Genomic DNA, 15,222 nt, shown 5'->3' on the forward strand with positions numbered 1-15,222 from the left:
GGCTCTGCAGGACCTGGCTTTTGTTGTTTATGTTAAAACTGTCTCTGGACTTATTACCACCTTCAAAATGGTCTTCTGTGACACCCTGCCCCTTGGGCTTGAAGCTAAATGCTAGTTCCTCGTAGTGAACCTCGGTGGATTAATAGGATTAGTCAGTCTGTTAAGGGGCATATGCAGGATTCATTAGGGGGTTTATTCATCAAGAAATAAAGCTTTAGAAAGACTTGTTTAGGAAACTCAGGAGTGCTTTAAATGTCTCCAAGGTCTGTTATTAAAATAAACACTTGAACTTGAGCTGTAAGGATTGCAAGAAAAAGATCACTTTTGTGCAGCTTGGAGGGGGGATTGTCGTGTAAAATGTGTTGGTTCAGCAACATTTTCATAGCCTGTTTTCTTTTCCTTCCTTGTTCTTTTGAGGTTTTTAAGAAGTGGAAGTTCATTTAGAAACAGCTTGGTTTGCTTTTGTTCCCCATTAGTTTGTATAACTCTAATTTGGGTGAACTGGGACCAAGGAAGCCCAAGGCTCCGATGAATTGTTAGGCACTAAGCCCTGAATAGGAACCCAGCTCTGTACAGGAAGATTTTAAAAGCAGTATAAAAGAACTCTTCCTTAGGACTTCTTTTGGGGAGGCAAACACCGCTCTTGTTTGCTGCAGTTTCTCCAGCCCCTAGAACAATGCTGTCACACAATCGGTACCCAGTTTTGTTGAATAAATAAAAGTATCAGAGGATGATAAATTTCTAAATAGACCGAGATGGTGGTACTTACGGTATTTGTTAGTTCAGAGAAATGAGACCTCACTTTGGGATGAGATGGCCATCAGGGCTTCCAGGAGGAGGGGGACTTCAGCAGGCTGTGGAGGAGGGAAGGATTTGGGTAGATGAACTTCGAGTGTTCCAGGTGGGCACACCCTGATGAGAGAGGCACAGAAGTGGGAAAGGAGACTTATTTGGTGTTAGTGGGACACAAGAAGAACTTCCTCTCTGGAGCCTTGAGTTGTTGGGCACTATAAAGGGAAATAATGATGGGTGGGTCCACGTCCATCCTTCAGAGTAACTTAGTCTTTCTTATATTTATATTCCCAGCCCTTGAGTTGTTGCCCAACAACTCACAGGTGTTGGGTAAATACTTCATAAAATTGATTATACTGTGCATGTATGGGGGAGACAGACAGACAGACAGACAGGAACATCAATTTGTTCCTGTATGTGCCCTGACTTGGGATTGAACTGGCAACCTCTGCTCTTCAGAACGAAGCTCTGAGCAGCTGAGCCATCTGGCCAGGGCTGAGTAAATGTGCTTCGAATGCGTGAACTGAGTTTTGAATCTTACCTGAATTACTTGGATAGTTCTTTGCTTCTGATGTTTGAGAGATGAGAGAAAGACTACAGAAGTTCTCATGCATTGTGAGAAACTGTGCACACCTCCTGCCTTTGAGTACAGGTCCAGTTACTCGTAGTGCTCTCACTCAGAGACTGCTGCAGTTTTGCTGAGGATTTAACTGCTGTGTGGTTAAGCAAGCCTAGGAAATCCTTGTTGAGCACGATGTTTTTCCTTCGGGTCTCATGCTAATATAATGTGACCAGTCTGTCATAAAGTGTGGATGGTGGTGTTTTCATTCTCTTGCGTAAGAGAGCTGACTCCTACTTGCTCCTGTGTCTTTGTAGAGATAGATAACCAGAGAGCCAGCCTCTCCTCCCAGACTCCTTGGGGCAGGGAGGATCTCCAGGCACTAGGTGTGTCATTAATTAGAGGTGACTCTGTTCAACCTAGTGAACGACTTCTGAGCAAATGAGCCCGCTCATTTAAATAATCCCTAGGTCAGCAGGTCCTGCCTTTTGAGATTTGGAAATAGTAGAGGATGGTCCACCCTGCCCACACTCTCCACCTCAGAGACCCTGGGTTATTTAACAGGAGCTGTGGAATCCTAGTTCAGATGTGGCCTTGGCATTAGCTCCCATAACCTACCCCCACTGGTACTGCCAGCCCAGTCTATGTTTGTTCAGCCATTTGAGTGACCAGAATAGGAGCTTACAGCTGCAGTGGATAGAAATGTTCCAAACCACACATGTGTTTGTCTTTTCGTTTATTTATTCATCTGTTCATCTAGTCATCTATTTATGACCCTCTCCCCATTCCATAAGAGCTTAGTGCTTACTATTAAGCTACAGAATGCTCCCTCGTTCACCCTATCCCCTTTCCTCTTACATTGCGTGGGCTTAGGTCTGAACTTTTAGCCCTCCCTAATGACCTTAATCCACACCGACCTCTTAAGCGCCTGCTGCTTTGGAGCCCATCATCTGTAGCTTGTCCTCTGATCCTTTGCTTGCCCAGCTTTAACAATGGATTGCTTCGGCCTGTCAGTATAATGTTAGCACATAGTGACCCGCACCATTGAGAACACACCCGGGAGTCAGAAAGTCAGCAAAGAAAGAAGACTTCCAGATTTGAAAAACAGTTGTTATAAACTTCATGTCCTCTGACCTCATCATGTACTGTACACTCAGAAGCAGTGCAGAACTATGCTCCAGGCCGCTTGTTCTGGAGTCAGACTGCCTGGATTCATGTTCCACGGCCACCACTGACTTGATACCAATTGCTCAACCTTGTGAAGAGGGGGTTTGACCTGGCCAGGTAGCTCACTTGGTTAGAGCATCATCCTGATTCACGAAGGTTGTGAGTTTGATCCCCAGGTCAGGGCACATACAAGAGTCAACCAATAAATGCATAAATACGTGGAACAAGAAATCGATTTCTTTCTCTCCCCTCCTCTAAAATCGATACATTTTAAAGAGGGGGATAATATTGCCTGCCTTCTAGGTCTTGTCTCAGCAGTGTGTGTAAGAAACTTAGGACGGGGCCTGGCACGTTGTAAGCGCTCGCTGCAGCCATGCTCGGTTCAGTTCGGCGCACTCAGTGTTTGCCGCGCTGCACCTGCTCAGTGCCTAGTACTGTGCCAGGCATTTTAAATGTGTTCTTTTATACTTGGCTATCTGTTTCCCAAACAAATTAGAAACAGTAAATAAGGGAGAGGACCTGCTGAGACAGGCACATTAATGCCATTCACTTACCAAACAAATATTTATCCCTCGTCTGCTTGGTGCCAGGCCGGTGGCTGGGATTGCGGGACGCACTGCGGAGTTTATCTCAGACCAGGTGGATAGTGGGTGCTCTATCAGCATGAGTCAGTCCTGGCACTGCCCCCTCTTGGAAGCACACCCACACCTCTACCTCCCCCCCACCCCAGGCCTGTTACCTTTGCCTTTCTGTCTCTCTTGAGCTCCAAGGGCCCTTCTTCTGCTTCTGTGACCTGTTTCCTGGGCCCACACAAACCAGTTGGCTCTCTTTCCTACCTAGGCAACTCTCTAAAGAAACTTTCTCTTACAATTAAAGGGAAAAAATTAGTTGGTCCCTCTCCCAATATGTGGTCTGTCCCCTTACAGCGTTTATGGTAGGTTGACATGTCTGCGTGATGGACAAAATAAGAAACAGGAAAAGCAATGAAAATCGAGCCCCTCCTCCCCTCCAGTAATTTGAGACTATTAACATGGATGTATATAACCCTGTACACCTGGCACGGCCTCAAGCACCACTGAACTATATAGCTTAGTGCTATAATTACTGCTTATTATGAGTCTTGGCCATCAAGTAAAGGTTAAATTATGTTCACTATAGTTTATTAATGAAAGCAGGAAAAACATTTTAGTTTTCTATACAAAATGATTCAAATATAATTATTGTTACTTAAAAGGACAAGCAGTAGATTACATAGAAAGCATTGCTGTTTAACATGTCTGGTCCTATAGAGGCTCTGGAGACCACGATTTGACTTTATATAATGTCTGTTGTCAAATTGTTGAGCAAGAGATGCATGCCTTCCATCCGTAGCTTTGACAAGCACTGTATTAATTTTTGTTTTTCACAAATAGGACTTTTTTATTTGTCACCATTATGTCTGATTTTTTTTTTTCATTTCTGAAGTGAGAAGCGGGGAGGCAGAGACAGACTCCCGTATGCGCCTGACCGGGATCCACCTGGCATGCCCACCAGGGGGCGATGCTCTGTCCATCTGGGGCGTTGCACCTTTGCAACTGGAGCCATTCTAGCGCCCGAGGTGGAGGCCATGGAGCCATTCTCAGCGCCCGGGTTAACTTTGCTCCAATGGAGCCTTGGCTGTGGGAGGGGAAGAGAGAGACAGAGAGAAAGGAGAAGGGGAAAGGGTGGAGAAGCAGGTGGGTGCTTCTCCTATGTGCCCTGACTGGGAATTGAACCCGGGACTTCCACACACTGGGCTGATGCTCTACCACTGAGCCAACCAGCCAGGGCCTTAAGTCTGAATTTTAAACAGATTCTTAGACTGGAGGCTCCTGCCCATCACTTTGTTCAGCTTTAGCACCTGTCTTGTCCCCAGAGACTTTTCCAGAACTGCTCCTGTCACTGTGAAACTGCACGAATTTTCCCAGTTCAAACCTGGGCGGCTTCGGCGTTTTGACTTTTCTAACAAAGACATCATGGAGCGGATACATAGGCTGGCAAGCCTTTTCCAGTGCTATCTGGGATCAGTTTATTGACCGCTTCTTTCAAAGGATGTGTCTGTGCCTCTTGGGTCAATGATTTCCATCACCTTCCTTTGGGTCTGGCAGATCTGTTGATGCTGAGCATAAGAGGTCTTCCAAATCTGACTGTTGCGTTTTTTTTTTTTGTTTTGTTTTGTTTTTTAGTAAAACCAACACAGAATAGACAAAACAAATAACCACTGGTAGACTTTACACCAGTACGAGCTTTAGATGTGGTCCGTCATTTTTGACCATGGAGCGCATGTTGTTACGGGTAAGATCTAGCAATGGAAGTTCCTCAGGCGGCTGTTGCCCTGAGCACCCGCAGCCATTGGCTTGAATTTCCTAAATGCACCTTCATAAGTCTGCAGGTTAGCTGGGCTTGTTTCAAAAACACGGCCCTTGAGACCAACTCTAAAATGCAATTTAGGCTGCTCGAATTCTGGTACTTTCACATCACACCACTCTTTCTTAGAAAATGGGTCAGACGCTTTCTTCGTGGCTCCCTTTCTGCTGCCCTTTGTAAAGGGCTCCGGGTGGTAGGGCTGCCAGACTTCCTCACTCATGTTGGTTCTCAGCCGTGGGCACGGAGCAGGCGCTGGGTTCTCCGGCGGGTGGGGGGAGTGCGGTGTGTTTATGGTTAGAGTGAAACTCCCGATTTCCAGGAAAGCAGCTTCTGTGTGACGATCCAGTAGGAGTCAGGTTAGAGTCGAGGTCTATCAATGAAAGGGAAAAAGATCTGAGAAAAGGAACTGCAAAACGAGAACATCATATACTAGCTTACAGCTGTCACTTGAATTACCAGTCGCACACAGATGGACGGACGGGTGACGCGGAAGTGATGGCACGTGGAAGTGAGGGCACGCGGAGGGCGCAGGGCGCAGAGGGACTGAGCGGAGGCCGTATTGGGGCGCGCGTTGTGTCAGGGTTTAGAAAACCTCTGCACTTCAATTTCTCAAGCAGAAGACTGAATAAGAAAAGAAGCAGCCAGGAAACTTGTGGGAGAAATCTGAAAATCGATGGACATTTATTTACCGTATTTCCCCATGTATAAGACGCACATTTTTTCAAAAAAATTTGGGGTCCAAGAACTGGGTGCATCTTATACAGTGGTTGTAGGGTTTCTTTACTTGCATTTCCCGCCTTTTTATTTATTTTTTTCTTTAGTATTTTTCTGAAGTGAGAAGTTGGGAGGCAGAGAGACTCCCGCATGCGCCCAACCGGGATCCCCCCGGGCATGCCCACCAGGGGGTGATGCTCTGTCCACCTGGAGCGTTGCTTCATTGCAACCAGAGCCATTCTAGTGCCTCAGGCAGAGGCCACGGAGCCATCCTCAGTGCCTGGGCCAACTTTGCTCCAGTGGAGCCTTGGCTGCAGGAGGGGAAGAGAGAGACAGAGAGGAAGGAGAGGGGGAGGGGTGGAGAAGCAGATGAGCGCTTCTCCTGTGTGCCCTGGCTGGGAACCCTGAACGGGTTTTCGTTCTACCATTTTTGGGTTTGGGGGGAGAGCAAGGAAGACAATCCAGAACTGCCATGAGTTTCCCAAAGTTACAAAGTTCTTAAGTAAGGAATGAATAATGATAATTTTTGAAAAATGGACTCTATTTTAGGGACAGTAACAGGTTCTGTCATGTCCGGAGATACAAGTTACTGATTATTTTATTTTTTTAAAGATTTTATTCTTATTCATTTTAGAGGGCAGGTAGAAAGAGAGAGAGAGAGAGAGAGAGAGAAGGGGGGGAGGAGCTGGAAGCATCAACTCCCATATGTGCCTTGACCAGGCAAGCCCAGGGTTTCAAACCGGCGACCTCAGCATTCCCAGTCGACTATTCACTGTGCCACCACAGGTCAGGCAGTTATTCATTGTTTTAAATGAAAGATCCCTAATATTTAGTTAAGGAATTGGGACTTAAAAAATAAACCATTTTATTGAAAACCATTTTATTGAAAGGGCCCTTTCTTCACCTCCCAGAGTGAGTCTGCAGCTTGGAAATTATAATAACATGACAGCGTTTTCTCATGCTGACCTTTTCCTTTGGCCCTCTTACGGTGGCAGGTTGCCTTTGAGTGTGCCTGTTTTGGGCAGAGTGATTTTGATATCCTAGGGAAGAGGGCCCCCCCCCCCCCCACAGGAGGTTTGTCGGATGGGAGGGGCTGGAAGCCGATCTCAGGGACTAGTCTGGTGTAAGTTCCTGCTCTTCTAAGGGAATGCAGAAACAGAAACAACAGAGCAAAACCCAACAGTCCGCGAGAACAGCAGTTTTCTGCATCTTCCACTAACACCTCCTTAATTCATTAAGGTGGTTTTACCAGAGCTTCTTAAACTACTTCTTCTAAATATGGTTTTATTGGGATAAAGGCCCTTGTCCTCCTTTACTTCGGAATTGCTTTACATTTTTTGCTCTAGCGCAGAATGTAGTTCCCTTGTTAAAACAAAACGAAAACATGGAAACGAGATTTCATGTGGCCACTTTATATCCCAAAATCTAGATAGTGCCTAATCTAAATCAAGCAAGGGATATACTTGTAAAAGATAATATATACTTGTAAAAGATAATTTAGCAGAAGTTGGATACGTCAGAGAGCTCCCTTTTTCTGTATTCTACAACTAAAGGTCAGTTTTTACTGTCTTAGAAAAATTCGAGACAGGAAACAGTGAAACAGTCTTGCGGTTTGGAGAATTTGATTTGTATCCAGTCAGCTCAGGCCTGGCCTATTCACTTGTTCCCTGGGATTTGACGGGTCCCAGTGAAAGTTGCCTCCTTGGCCAGAAAAATTCCCTCAGAAGGATTTTTCTCTCTTCCCCTTGGTTTGTTCACCCCAAACAGCTGTGAATTTGGGTTTAAAAAAAGGAAGTCAAGGCTATTTCTCCCTTAGTCTTCAGTAGGGAAAGTAAATTGCTGGGTTGTATAGTCCGGAGACACCAGGGAAACCCCAGAAGTGAAGAGTCCAGAGTGGAGAGTTGGTTCTTGGAACTGTCAGGTTCTGCTGTGGGCAGAGAGCTTGGTTTTTCTGGAGAGCTGTAAGAAAGTGTTCCCCACACTGATTTCCAGAAGATTACTGGGAGATTTTCTGTGGTGTAGAAAATTATATCGTTACATTCATAGGACATCTTCAAATAACTTTGGTGTGGTTAGAGTTAATAGTAGTAATATGAGAAATTACATGGTGTGGCTTCGTATTTATTCTTTCTCAGTAATTTGTAGATCAAGTTTGTTTAGCTTGCAAATCAAAAAAAAGTGTTTTTTAAAACAAAAGTCAGTTGTCTCTGCTTAACTTGTGATGTTATCACCACTGTTAAAAGCAGGGGAGATGATCCAGGAGGCGGAGCCGCCCGGCGGGCCCCCCGGCTTACTCGGCATAGTGGCCGTGGGTCCGGTTCTGTCCCAACTCCGCCTTGTGAGCTAGGCAAGCTGTGTCGGCTCTTGGAGCATCTGTGTCTTCGTTTATATGATGGTCCTGGGGTAGCACCAACCTCCTGAAGCAGCGGCACACGAGCGGAAGTGGTATGACGCGTAATACCTGGGCTTGGTCCACCTCGCTGCTAAAGCCATCTGATGGGAGCCCAGGGCTCGCCTCTTTTGATGATTCCAGAATGATAACCCTGTCTGTTAAGGACGTATATTATTTTATTGATATTGCCATTTTAAAATTTATTTATTTTATTATTTGTTTTTGTGTGTGTGACAGAGACGGAGAGAGGGACAGGTAGGGACAGACAGACAGGAAGGGAGAGAGATGAGAAGCATCAGTTCTTTGTTGCAGTTCCTTAGTTGTTCATTGATTGCTTTCTGATATGTGCCTTGACCGGGGGGCTATAGCAGACGGAATGATCCCTTACTCCAGCCAGCAACCTTGGGCTCAAGCTGGTGAGCCTTGCTCAAACCAGATGAGCCCATGCTCAAGCCAGTGACCTTGGGGTTTCGGACCTGGGTCCTCCGCATCCCAGTCTGATGCTGTATCCACTGTGCCACCGCCTGGTCAGGTGCCATTTTAAAATTTATAATACTTGATTGTAAGGACTCCCAACCTTTTCAAATATAAGTCCCCACTCTTAAAAGCTAAAAATGATAATGGTGGCGAGTTACACCCTAGTCAACAATTTCTTGTCGGAAACTTTGGGGTTTAGAATCCAGAATCGTTGGGTTGTTGGAGGGTAATACTGAGCTCCAAGTGGGACTCGGGGCAACACTGAAACATATTTCTGCACTGAAATCTGTGAATATGCACAGTAAATGGGGTACACATGAAGCAGCTTCATATCAGTTTAGGTCAGGTTTTGTACCTGAACGAGTTTGCCGCTAACTTTTGAAAATGCTTTTTGGATTTCTGAATTGTAGGTAAAGGAATATGGGCCTCTGCCATTATTATAGAAGAATTGCTAGGCACATAAAAACACACAGAAGAAAATAAAATCATTTATAATTCAACCCCCTAAAGCAGGGGTCGGGAACCTATGGCTCGCAAGCCAGATATGGCTCTTTTGATGGCTGCATCTGGCTCGCAGACAAATCTTTAATAAGAAAAATAACATTAAAAATATAAAACATTCTCATGTATTACAATCCATTCATTTTCTACCGCTCATGTTCATGGTTGCGGGTGGCTGGAGCCAATCACAGCTGTCCTCCAGGACAACACCAAATTTTTATTGGATATTGTGTAAGGGACACAGGTAATTTTATGGCTCTTACGGAATTACATTTTAAAATATGTGGCGTTCATGGCTCTCTCAGCTAAAAAGGTTTCTGACCCCTGCCCTAAAGAAATTAACGTGTAATTTTGGTATACATACTTTGGTTTTTTATCTATGCAAACTTAAAACAAATGACTTTTGTACATACTTTGTTTCAAATTTTCACTTAATGTATTGTGAGCACTTTTCTGTTCTCCTCACCCCCATTTTAACTGGGGGAGTGGTGGGAACTTACCCCCAGTGCCTGTGAACTGTAATTTATTTAATCCCTTCCCTGCCCTTAGGCGTCTGTGTTTATTTTTCTGCTGTTGGAACGCATTGTGATGTACACTCCTGTAGATTGTGCACAATCCTGCTTGTAACATTTTATATACGCAGTAGGATAGTACATGGAATGTGAGTGTGGCAAATCAACTGTGGCAAAGCAACATATGTGCAGTTCCTGGGTCCTTTTGATGGGAATGTTACATACCAACCTGTGGGCGCTACATGGTACTTATATTTAGAAAGCCGCCTTTGTGCAGACACAGGATATTTCATGGTCAAGTTGGGGCCTCGTAGGTCCCCCTTCAGAGGCAACATGTGGAAGAGAGGGCCGTGAATCATACAGCTGCATGAGGCATTACTACGCTCCAGGCAGAATGAGATGAAGATTATTTTCTTTTGTAGCTCTAGTTTTTATTATGGAGAACTTCAAACATGCAGAAGTTGAGAAAATAAAATAATGAATTCTCACATACTTTACATACCCATAAAACAAGTACCACCTTATGACCAGTTCTGTTTTTTATTACCCCCCCCACCCTTAACTCACTTATTTTGAAGAAAATCCTATATATCACATTATTTCAGTATGTATCTTTGAAAGATAAGGACGCTTACAAAATATTCACTATTCTACCTGGCCTGTGGTGGCACAGTGGATAAAGCGTCGACCTGGAATGCTGAGGTCGCCAGTTCAGAACCCCGGACTTGCCTGCTCAAGGCACATATGAGAAGCAATTACTAAAGTTGATGCTTCCCATTCTTGCCTCTCTTCTCTCTCCTCTCTCTAAAATCAATAAATAAAATATGTAAAAAAATATTTATCTTTCCATTATCACACCTAATAAATAGCATTTCTTTAAAGTCATCAAATGTTTAATCAGTCAGGGTTCATGTTTTTCATATTGCCTACTATATATATAGATATTATATTCAATATATTTTTTTTAGCGAGAGAGGGAGAGATATGAGAAGCATCAATTTGTTAGTTGCATCATTTTAGTTGTTCATTGATTGCTTCTCTTTTTTTAATTCAGTGAGAGGAGGGGAGGCAGAGGCAGACTTCCACGTGTGCCCTGACCATGATCCACCCGGCAAGCCCACTAGGGGCAATGCTCTGTCCATTGGGGCGTTGCTCCATTGCTCAGCAACCAAACTCTTCTTAGGGCCTGATGTGGAGGCCACAGAGCCATCCTCAGCGCTTGGCCAACTTGTTCCAATTGAGCCTTGACTGCAGGAGAGAGAGAGAGAGAGAGAAAGAGAAGTGAGAGGGGGAGGGATAGAGAAGCAGATGGACATTTCTCCTGTGTGCCCTGACCAGGAATCAAACCTGGGACATTCATACGCCAGGCCTGTGTTCTACCACTGAGCCAACTGGCCAGGGCCCATTGATTGCTTCTAGCACATGCCTTGACCAGGGGCTCTAGCTGAGCCAGGACCCCTTGCTCAAGCTAGCGACCATGGGACCTTATCTATGATCGCACATTCAAGCTGGTGACCTCAGGGTTTCACACCTGGGACCCCAGAGTCCCAGGGCAGCGTTCTGTCCCCTGTGCCACTGCTTGGTCAGGTTGCTAAATTGTTTTATATTTTGCAGTTGGTCTGAGTCCAGCCCGGGCTGGATGGTTTGCTTAGTTCAAGTGTGGTCCCCATACGCAGAGGTTGCGGGTTTGACCCCCAGTCAGGGCACATACAGGAACTGATCCGTGTTTCTGTTTCTCTCTTTTCCTTCCTCTCTCTCTTAAAAAAAAAAAAAATCGCCTGCTCTGTGGTGGCGCAGTGGATAAAGCGTTGACTTGGCATGCTGAGGTCGCCGGTTCAAAACCCCAGACTTTGCCTGGTCAAGGCACATATGGAAGTTGATGCTTCCTGCTCCTCCCCCCCTTCTCTCTCTCTCTCTTTCTCCCCCCCTATAATGAACAAATAAAATCTTTAAAAAAAATCGATAAGTAAATTAAAAAAAAATCTGTGTCCAAACAAGGTCCACAGATTGCATTTGCTTGATCCATCTCTTTAAATCATTGGCTTTCATCTCTGTCACATTTTCTTTCCAGTTTATTGTTTGTTGAAGAAAGGTCATTTGCCCCGTTTCCCAGTCTGGGCTGTGCTGATTTTATCTGCGAGGTAGCCTTTCACGTGCTCATCCGTCTCCCATGTTTCCTGTTAAGCTGGATATCAGATCTAGAGACTTGGTCTGACTCAGGTTCAAATTTTTGGCAAGATTTCTTCCTTCAGATTAGTCTTTGTGACGTTGGTGGCCAGTGACGATCGCTGCCTCGTTTAAGAGTTTGTAAAATGGTGATACTCTGGCTCTGCCCGTACCACCGCCCTCTCTGTGTGCGTGGACCCTGGCCGCGGACTCGGCTGAGTAAGCATCCCTCATGCTTTTCCTTCCAGCTTTCTTTAAACACAGTCCATCTCTCAAAGTTTTTCTTTTTCTTTTTTCTTTTAAATACAGTGGAGACCTACTTATTATAAGAAGCCCAATGACCAGACAGGCTTACAGAACAGGTCAGTTCGGGGCTGTTCACCCGACTCCCTGGGAGTCTTAGACTTTCTGGGGTTTGTTTTCAGACCTTAGCCCTGGAGGGGTGCTGGGCCCGGCTTTGTTCGTCACTGTTGGTGTTATGTTCCCCCTGCCCTCCCATCCGGCCGGGTGAAGTGGGTGCATTGACTCCTGTCCTGGTTGGACCCAGCTGCCCCGATTCTTGCTTCTTCGGGTTGCCCTACAGCCTCGGTAAAGCTTCAAGGCAAAGCCCAGCCCACATGGCAGTGTTTGAGGTCCTCCGCTCACAGGTTAACGCACCACCACGCAGCTGTTGTGGGCGGGTACTCACGCGTGTCTCTGGGGTAGTTTCATTTCTTGCACACCAAATACTCGACTCTTTCTCTGCCAGGAACTTGACATCTCTATTTCCTCAGTTTACCTTTACAGCATGCCTGCTGGGTCATATTTATTTATTTATTTAACGAGACAGAGAGAGAGTCAGAGAGGGACAGATAGGGACAGACAGACAGGAACGGAGAGAGATGAGAAGCATCAATCATCAGTTTTTCATTGCGACACCTTAGTTGTTCATTGATTGCTTTCTCATATGTGCTTTGACTGGGGGGCCACAGCAGACTGAGTAACCCCTTGCTCAAGCCAGCGACCTTGGGTCCAAGCTGGTGAGCTTTGCTCAAGCCAGATGAGCCCGCGCTCAAGCTGGCGACCTCGGGGTCTTGAACCTGGGTCTTCTGTGTCCCAGTCCGACGCTCTATCCACTGCGCCACCACCCTGTCAGGCTGGGTCATTATTATTATCCCTACCATACAGAGGAAGAAGCAGAGGTTTGGGGCGAGGTGATAGTGGCCTGTGCTGGGCCACACGCAGGGGGCCGAGAGAGAAATCTCTCCGACTCCAAGCTGTCACTTGTACAGTATGACATTCGACCGCCTGGGAACTCAGTGTCTCTGGATAAGGTTCAAACGGTCACTTACCATATGCTTAGGGAATACTTGACCGAAAGGGTTAACGAGGGTATTTGTTATTCTGTCAGTCATTGCTTTCAGAAGACTGTGCACCTTTCAAGTGTTATTAACTCATTTTGGCCTCATAACAACGGTTTGGAAAAGGCACTAGTATTACTACCATTTTGCTCATGAGGAAACTGAGGCACGGAGTGGGAAGCGACTTACTTGCCTAGGTATTTGAACCTGGGCAGACTGGCTCTTCTTACCTGAGAGTGTGACACAAAGTCCCCTCGGCACAGTTTGACTTTATAAAGTAAGAGGCTTATTTTAAAAAAAAAATCACTGGAAAGTTCCCTGGAACATAGGAAGGTTAGGTGAGGCGAATGTCTTTAAACTGCTAAACAGTAGATTCGTTTCGAGGCTGCAGAGGAATGCCGTGCAGCTCATGGAGAGGAAAGCAACCCTTTTGGGTTTTTTTGTATTTTTCTGAAGCTGGAAACGGGGAGAGACAGTCAGATAGACTCCCGCATGCGCCCGACCGGGATCCACCCGGCACGCCCACCAGGGGCAACGCTCTGCCCACCAGGGGCGATGCTCTGCCCACCAGGGGGCGATGCTCTGCTCCTCTGGGGCGTCGCTCTGCCACGACCAGAGCCACTCTAGCACCTGAGGCAGAGGCCAAGGAGCCATCCCCAGCGCCTGGGCCATCTTTGCTCCAATGGAGCCTTGGCTGCAGGAGGGGAAGAGAGAGACAGAGAGGAAGGAGAGGGGGAGGGGTGGAGAAACAGATGGACGCTTCTCCTGTGTGCCCTGGCCGGGAATCGTACCCGGGTCCCCTGCACGCCAGGCCGATGCTCTACCGCTGAGCCAACCGGCCAGGGCTAACCCTTTTGTTTTGCTCAAACTTTTCTTCAAGAAATTTCAGGGTCCCCCCATTTCCACGTTCAAAGTGATAAAGATTTGTTTGGGACGCAGGACTCTCAGAATGTATGCGCCGGAAGTAAAACTAAGCCGTCAGCAAACCAGAGGTGCACTTGAGGTTATTTGTAACAATGGCTACCGACTCTGCTCTTTTACAGTCCCCCCCCCCCCCAGCGGTGGTTTACACTCAACATTTTACGTTCCCAGACAACCGTCCGTGTGTCCGGAAAATGATTCTCAGCGTATATAGTATCTGGCTGGTTCAGATGATGGTGATGCTAGCTCGAAGCCTGGGATTGTGGGATGGGAGCTGTTGCTTTCCATAATGCTGGGTGCTGTGCTTCCCACAATCCAGGGCAGTAGGCATTAGTGCCCATTTCACCGATGGGCTTCACAGGGGTTACACGCCTGCCCAGGACTGAGGTTTCCTATTTGCAAAGTTTGTAGCGGCCACTTGATATGGAGATTCCAGCTGCCAGAGGGGTGTCTACCAGGGAGCGAAAAGTGGAAGAAAAAGGTAGCGTGCTAGCTAAGTGGCTCTGAGGACACCGGTGGGTCCTATATGTTTAGCAATAATAAAATAGCTTATTACTTCCATTACCTACAAATGGAAATACTTCCGATGCTGGAATTGGCAATGAATCTGGATTTGTTACTTTTTAATCTATTGCTCTCCCCATAGCTGCATGTTTAAAACCTAGCTGGAGAGTAGTTTTCCGGCTCGTCACGTATCAAGAGTCCTTTCGCCACCGTTAGCAGACCCAGAGCAGACGTTCAGAGTGGTTTTTAAGTAAATGGTCCAGGACTTAGTGCCTCACTGTGAAGTTCAACAGCCTTTCCTTTTTGAAGAAGGAGTATATAAGAAATTATGATTCCTGTAGTTTTACCTGTTATATTTTGTCAGCCAAAACTATAGAGCTTTCTTTCTTTCATGTCTTGTTTTTAACCATTGTGATCTGTTAGACTCACTGTCTAGTTACCCTCACTTCTGCTTACCTCTTACTCCTCTGTCAGATCATTCATGGATATTTTCTTTTTTCTTTTTTTTTCTTCTTTTTTTTTTAGTGAGAGGAGGAGGCAGAGACAGACTCCTGCATTTACCCCGACCAGGATCCACCCAGCATGCCCACTAGGGGGCGATGCTCTGTCCATCTGGGGTGTTGTTCCGTTGCAACCAGAGCCATTCCTAACTCCTGAAGCGGAGGCCATGGAGCCATCCTCAGCACCCAGGCCAACTTTGCTCCAGTGGAGCCTTGGCTGCGGGAGGGGAAGAGAGAGACAGAGAGGAAGGAGAGGGGGAGGGGTGGAGAAGCAGATGGGCACTTCTCCTGT

At 46.2% G+C, this 15,222-nt stretch overlaps 1 protein-coding gene across 6 annotated transcripts in view; it reads left to right on the forward strand.

The window, feature by feature from the left end:
- Window positions 1-15,222, forward strand: part of ANKS1A (ankyrin repeat and sterile alpha motif domain containing 1A) — a 188,024-nt gene that overhangs the window by 791 nt on the left and 172,011 nt on the right. The window lies entirely within an intron of this gene.

Source organism: Saccopteryx bilineata, chromosome 1 (assembly GCF_036850765.1).
Source record: "Saccopteryx bilineata isolate mSacBil1 chromosome 1, mSacBil1_pri_phased_curated, whole genome shotgun sequence".
Classification (NCBI taxonomy): domain Eukaryota; kingdom Metazoa; phylum Chordata; class Mammalia; order Chiroptera; family Emballonuridae; genus Saccopteryx; species Saccopteryx bilineata.